The sequence below is a fragment of the Stylophora pistillata genome, chromosome 8 (assembly GCF_964205215.1).
Source record: "Stylophora pistillata chromosome 8, jaStyPist1.2, whole genome shotgun sequence".
Classification (NCBI taxonomy): domain Eukaryota; kingdom Metazoa; phylum Cnidaria; class Anthozoa; order Scleractinia; family Pocilloporidae; genus Stylophora; species Stylophora pistillata.
Genome location: NC_142526.1, coordinates 20,988,774 through 20,995,679, shown reverse-complemented (window position 1 = coordinate 20,995,679; position 6,906 = coordinate 20,988,774). Strand labels below are relative to the sequence as shown.

The following is a 6,906-nucleotide window of genomic DNA, read 5'->3' as shown; positions in this document are numbered from 1 at the left end:
TAGACGATCTTGCTTTTTTGGTCTTAAGGGAGCTACGTCACAATATTTTGAGTCATTTTTACAGTCGTAAAGAGTTGCCTTTATATAGAATGAAACCTTGAAATGATCGTTTTATAGGGCAGAAAAACACTAAAGATGCCAGAACGGAACAAGGATCGCTATTCGTTAAGAATGGTGAACTTAAAAACAAGGATTGCAAATGACGAACTTGAAAAAAAACCTAGGCAAGTGTCTCATCCAGTGTTTGACAAGCAATTGATAATTAGGAGGGTAAAAAGATCGCAGCCAACGACAATGATTCTGTAAGAGGGGTTTCTTTTTGTTGCAAATCTACTATTTGCAATCGATGTAAAAAGACATATAATGCCGACTAATTTATGTAGTTGGACCCCTTCTCCTCTACCCTTTTAAAAGGTAAGCAGTTTCGAAAATAGAAGAAAGTCTCGATACGTAATTAAGGCAATTCCACGTTGATCCTTATCAATTAGTAAACAAACCGACCTTGCTCTGCCTACATTTCAACATCGTCTCTACTCCGTTAAGGTACCTTAGTCCTAAACTCCGGAGTAGTATCGCTACTAGTAAGGAGATCGATGTACAGATCGCTGCCTATGATCGATGTTAAGATCTAAAGAAAACAGATATTGCATCAATAATGTTATTATTTTCACACTTATGTCACTAGGTAGGTGTTCCTTACCAAGGGCACCTCGTGCGAGATAGTTTTAGACACAAGTAAAGTTCATCATCCTATTTGTGTGATGCACCTTCAAAAATAAGATAGATAGACTAACAGGCATGATATGCGTCAAACGTTGCAGTTGAATTCTTTTTTTTTTAAAAGGTATGCGCGGCTTCTAAAAAGAAATCGCTCACAGGGCTGGATAGCGTTCAAACAGATGGTGTGTGTGCCTTTGCCACATTAGTAGAAACAGCAGAAAGGTTATGCTCACTCGGTAAGTAAAATCGTTGAAGTTAGCAAATGCTAAAGAAAGAGCAACTTACTAGACCGTAAAACTGTCAGGGAATTTCCTGGTAATAAAAGGTTTGAAAAATACTTTATTCCCTTGTTATGCGTAAATGAATGTTTTTATATCAGTTTTATAGCATCTGGAACTACATGCATCAACTGTCAGGGTTTTATATATATATATATATATCTTTTTAGGTCTACAAGAAGAAGGAACGAAGGATATGAAACGCCGCTTGAAGAGTGCGAGGCAGTATTTAAAGACCGATTACAAAATCCACTTAGTAAGGGACAGTCCTTGTCCTGACCACTGCCGACAATTTGCCTTGAGTAGTTCCGATCCAGAATTCCACGGAAGCTGTGCGCATCAGCACACGGTCAACTGTGATCGATGCGAGGATCTTAAGAATGTAATAGCAGACCTTCAGTTGGCATTTGACTCACAAGAAGTCAAATTCAGGTGATTATATGTGTTTACAGTTGATACCATCTGGTTTCCTCACAACCTTCGTATTGTTCTCGAATGCAGTATGCAACTGAAGTCCACGATATGTAACTAGCAGTCAAAGATGACGTGACAAATAACTATCAATCTCAGTGTCATATCACAAAGGCTGGAACGGTTTTTCATCTTTTTAAACTTTTATGAAATGCTTGAGAACTGAACCGTCTTTAAGGTTATATTTACCAACTTGTTTTCAAGTGGAACCTTGAGAAGAATTTACCAAACAATATGCAAGTTTTCAAATCTCAAAAGAAAGCATATTATCTAAGTTATATTGTTATACGTCTTTTAGCACTAAAGACCAGCTGGAAGAGTTACAGTACGATGTGGATAACGCAATTCCTGATATTGATAGATGGAAAGCGCATATCCTCAGGGCGGCTCACCAGAACACTGCAAAAAGTGCGGTTATCGAGAACCTGGCCAATAACCAAGTACTTATCATTATGGATTGGGCTATGAAATTTCTCCCAATCGGTTACCGGGAAACACAGCGAGATTGGTTTTGGAAGAAAGGAAAGTCATGGCATGTTTCTGTTGCTGTCAAAAAGGGGGATGACGGAGAAATTAAGGTAGAGTTTCAGTTGCGTCTGGGCGTAATTTAACTAAGATCGACGTCTAGTAAAAAGAAAACTTACAACTGATTTATGATTAGTGTTCATCACGCCAGCGCACCAGAAGGAGTGATAAACTAATCTAGTAGTCATCATACTAACTTAGATCAACGCAATAACGTGAAAGCGATGCCGCAACCAAGATTTTTGCAAACGTTATATCTGTGAAGAAGACATTGGCCAGAAAAAGTTGATTTACACATTGTAGGCAATTTCTGGAGGTAAAAATGTTGGGTAAACCGAAAATGCAAGTACATGCTTTCAACAAATTCCCTATTGCGTAGGTTCTTTCATAATATAGAGCTTTACCTCAACATTAGCTGCAAGCCTAATGGTGACTATATACTAATTAGGTAATACAATCCCGTTTTTTCTCTAGACAAGAAGCTATATCCACCTTTTCGACAAACGCACCCAAAACTGGTTTGCAGTGGCATCAATCCTGGAAAGTACGCTTGTGGCCTTAAAGGCTAGTTATTCTAACCTCAGTGAAGCTTTCTTGCGATCCGATAACGCTGAGTGCTACCACAATGCGTATCTTATTCTGTCATTGCCAAGTCTTGGTGAGCGTGTCGGAATCAGAATCTTGCGCTATGACCTTAGCAATCCCCAAGCCAGCAAAGATGTTTGTGACCGCCGTATAGCCACTCTTAAAAGTCACATGCGGCGATTTATAAACGAGGGAAATGACATTAACACCGCCAATGACATGAAGGTTGCAATTGAATCGTATGGTGGGGTAAAGGGCTGCTATGCCACTGTAGCAGAAATCCAAGATTCTTTTCAAAATATGACGAAACATAGCATGACTGGAATTCAAGCACTGAACAATTTCTTGTTCGAGTCAGCTGGACTGAGAGCTTGGAAGGCCTACAATGTGGGCACCGGCAGGTTTTTTTCGCTGGCACAGCTTCAGAAGTATGGTACTCCACAAGGTCCCACAGGTATCAAAGAACTTGAGCCATTTAGCCAACCGTTACAAGATGTCGGCACCTTTCGTGCAGGAGCAACGCAGGCCCAAGATGTCGGACCATTAGTGCCAACGGAGGTGCAAATAATGCAATCAGACGGAGCAGAGTCAGCAACGCGGTCGATCGCCTCCTATTCCTGCCCTGAACAAGGATGTGTGAAAGTCTACAAGGAATTTAAAGGTCTAGAGAAACATCTCGATGTTGGACGCCACCTAATCAAGTTAGAAAGAGAATCGGACTATGACAGCATTATAACAAAGTGGGCAGAGACCTGTAAAACTGTTACAGGAGACCATGTCGAAGGTGAGGTTAGTGGTGTACCGTCAATAACAGAATCCTCATCAGTATCAGCTGACAATCCATCACTGGAGGTGGGTTGGGCAATGAAGAAATCAAAGAAGTCAATCCGATTTTCCGAACGCGTTCGCTCTTATTTGCAGGAAACATTCTTCCAAGGAGAGGAAACTGGTGTTAAAGCAAATCCCGCTGATATTGCATGTAAAATGAAGAGTCAAAGATCGTCAAATGGAGACAAATTGTTTTCAAAGGAAGAATGGCTTTCAACACATCAAGTTGCAAGATATTTCAGCAGGCTGTCAGCCCTTAACAAGTGTGGTGTCTTGAAGCGAAATGTAACTGCTTCCAAAGAGGAGAAAGAGGACCTTGATGATTATATCAGCGAAGTAGAAACAATGGAGACAAGATTCCAAATAGGAAGGGAACTAGAACTTTGATTTAAAACGTGTATTTTAATCGAAGTAATCTCTATTTAATTATGAATAACCTGCAAAAGGCACTCATAGATACCGTAAGGTAAAAAGTGCTGTCTATAATAACTGGCAAGAAGCCTGGCAAAACAGAGGAAAGCAAAGCCCTCTACATTTGAGTATCACAACGCCACTAGCAACTCCTTGCCACATAACATATATAACAATGCGAATTCAATTGTAACTGCAATGAAACGTGGAAATAAGCTTGGCACTTATGTCCACTAAATACATATAAGAGGCTGGCTCCAGTCCTAACGTGAATAATTGTGAGCAAGACCACTACTATGGGATACTCCACAAACGCTTACCAAAACAAAACAAACTGCAACAATCAAAATAACAGGGGTATCTTTCAATCTAGCATATAGACTTGAGCAGCTCTTTCCCTACTTATTAAAATTTTGTAGCAACTGAGGTATTTTGTAGTAAGTTCTCAGTTACTTCGTTCGCACTTCTGTTCTTTCAAAATTGAAAATATTGCATACGAAACATGAATCTTCGAATGCCGTTTTTTATTACTCTCGGATTGGTTAATAATACCACAAAACATAATTTAAAGGATTGATTATGGCGCGAAGATAATAATTTACCGTGAAATAGTATCTAACAGTAAGTGCGTGGTAGTCAAACCTAAAAGAAAAAGAATGGAATTAAATGAAATGTAATGAAATGAAACTAAAAGAAAACAATGGAAAAAGTGCGTAATACGAACTAATGGTGCAATAACCACAATTTCATGGGTCTAGTTAAATCACCCTAGTTCCCACATCATAGTTGAATAGAAATAGAGAAAATTATGATGAATACAAGCACAAAGTGGCAAGGAAACTGATCGATTACGTGCTTTCTTTTATCTTTGTTTACTTTTCATGGCGATAGTTTTTAGATTCACCTGATTTCAGAAAAAGACTCATGCCATTAGATTTTAGTACAGTAAACAAAAATAACTTGAACTTAAGTCGAATATGGATTGCCTGTCAAAGAGAGACTTTTATTTTTTCGAGCTCAGTGAATTCTATTTCTGAATTAATGCATTGAAGTATATGTAACAGAAACACGTGTCACGCCGCACACCTAAATTTACATGACGGCTGTTTTTTCTTCGGTAAGGAAATTACTTTAAGCGCGCTCCATGTTTGAGGATAAATTTAAGAAGTATGAAAAGAAAAAAATTCACAAAAAATAGTTGGCATACTTTGCTTTCAGCTGTCGACTTTCAGTATATAAACACGAATCGGTGTCATTAGATTTGCTAGGAGATCTTCTTAAGTAACTATCAGTGAATTGGGTCAATATCTACGAAAAGTACAATTAATTCAACGCCTTAGCTATGCAACTAAACATCTTTTAATATCTTTAGAGCCGAAAAAAAAAACATTTGGCGTCACATATACCATTAAACGATTTGATTCGCCTCGTTAACCAGCAGCCTGTGGTCAAAAAGTGGTTAAATCAACTTTGCCTCCCACGCACTTCGGAGGAATGTGATCACAAATATTTCAGGGAGGCCAAAAATTTTTTTCGTCAGAAACATAGCACTATGATTGGGTTTTACTGTGATTACATGTTGATCGACATGTAACGTTGCCCATTGGAGATGTATGCAATTAAAAAAGCCTAATTTTCGGTCTCTTAAAGTTGTCGCGTGACATGGTTGATTATGAAATACTCTCGATTGGCGAGGATAATTTCAAATCCCAGTCAATCCAACTTTGAACCTTCGATTGCTTTAGGTTCAAAAAATTTTTGGATGAAGTGAGATTAAAATCCACCGCATTCTATCAGTGTGGGAGATCTTTTTTGGAATTGCAATTTTAGGGCTAATTTCGGGGTTTTATCCATGGGATTTGATGTGAAAGCCCTTGTACCCCAGGGATTAACCGGGAGCCCAAACTACTTTGGACTCTCGAATAACTTTATGATCTTAATCATCTGTGAAAGTTTGAGAGAAATCGGTAAGATGGCATGTGTCACGCCTGCCTGGTCCTCTGAAGTATATCCGCTCTCCATGCAAGTGAAATGACAAGTCTGTTGTCCTTGAGAAGGATTCCATCGGTTACATGAATGTCATTACTGACATTCCAGAAAGACTTTAGAGAAGGAGGTACATCACGTTTGTGTTGGGGCCAACCCTCCATGGCATACCTATCATGAACATTTGCATAGAAGGATCATTGCAATTTAGTTGTCGTAATTCCATCAACTTCATATCCGAAATTGGGAGATCGAGAATTACACTATGAATGAAAAGCTCCATGTCATGATGCATATCATCATTAGAAGGAACATTGGACTGATCAAATGCCCTTGATAGGGTATCTGCAATCATGATATAAAGAAACTTCCCTGAAACATATCTCACTTTAAGATTATACTTTTGCAGACGAAGTCTCATTATTTGCAAGCGAGAGGGTACCTCGAAAAGAGGCTTTTTGAAAATACTTTCTAGTGGCTTAAGATCAGAGAGTACTTCAATTTCTGCCCCATACGTGTACATGTTAAATCTCTCACATCCATAAACGATCGCTAAGAGCTCTTTCTCAATTTGGGCGTTATCGATTTCAGAACTTGACATAGCACGCGAGGCATATGCCACTGGTTGATTCTGTTGCATCAAATTGTATTGTATTGTGATCTTTATTTAGACACGATCAATTCATCAGCCTATAAAAATACATATCACATACGCTAAGATATTTAAAATTAAAACTACATACTATAACACTAAAGCTGTTTTCCGTGAATGCCGTGCGTTAGACTTAAAAAATGTCATTGATCTTACGTTTAAATAACCCCAGAGACTCTGTGTTCCTTATATCGCGTGGTAAACTGTTCCATAATGTGGCGCCATTGTAGCTAAAGCTTTTTCTGTAATAATTAGTGCGCGGTAGTGGAACATTAAGCTTATTTTCAGAGTCCCTGAGTTCATGCTCCTTGGCCGTTTTTACTGGCATCAACTTGGAGTGTAGTAGGTAAACTTGTGTCATAAAATCATAGGACTGGGGTGCTACTCAGGACGGATTTGAGTTTAGTAAGAGCTGCATCGTGCTCTGGAAACCAAGTCCATGGCACATCA

General features: G+C 38.9%; 1 pseudogene across 1 annotated transcript; it reads left to right on the top strand.

The window, feature by feature from the left end:
- The first annotated feature begins 845 nt into the window (after positions 1-845).
- On the top strand, positions 846-3,238 carry LOC148725433 (uncharacterized; annotated as a pseudogene). Its single transcript, XR_015990844.1, has 4 exons — positions 846-956; positions 1,169-1,430; positions 1,768-2,047; positions 2,469-3,238. The product of XR_015990844.1 is annotated as an uncharacterized LOC148725433 (transcript).
- The last annotated feature ends 3,668 nt before the right edge of the window (positions 3,239-6,906 follow it).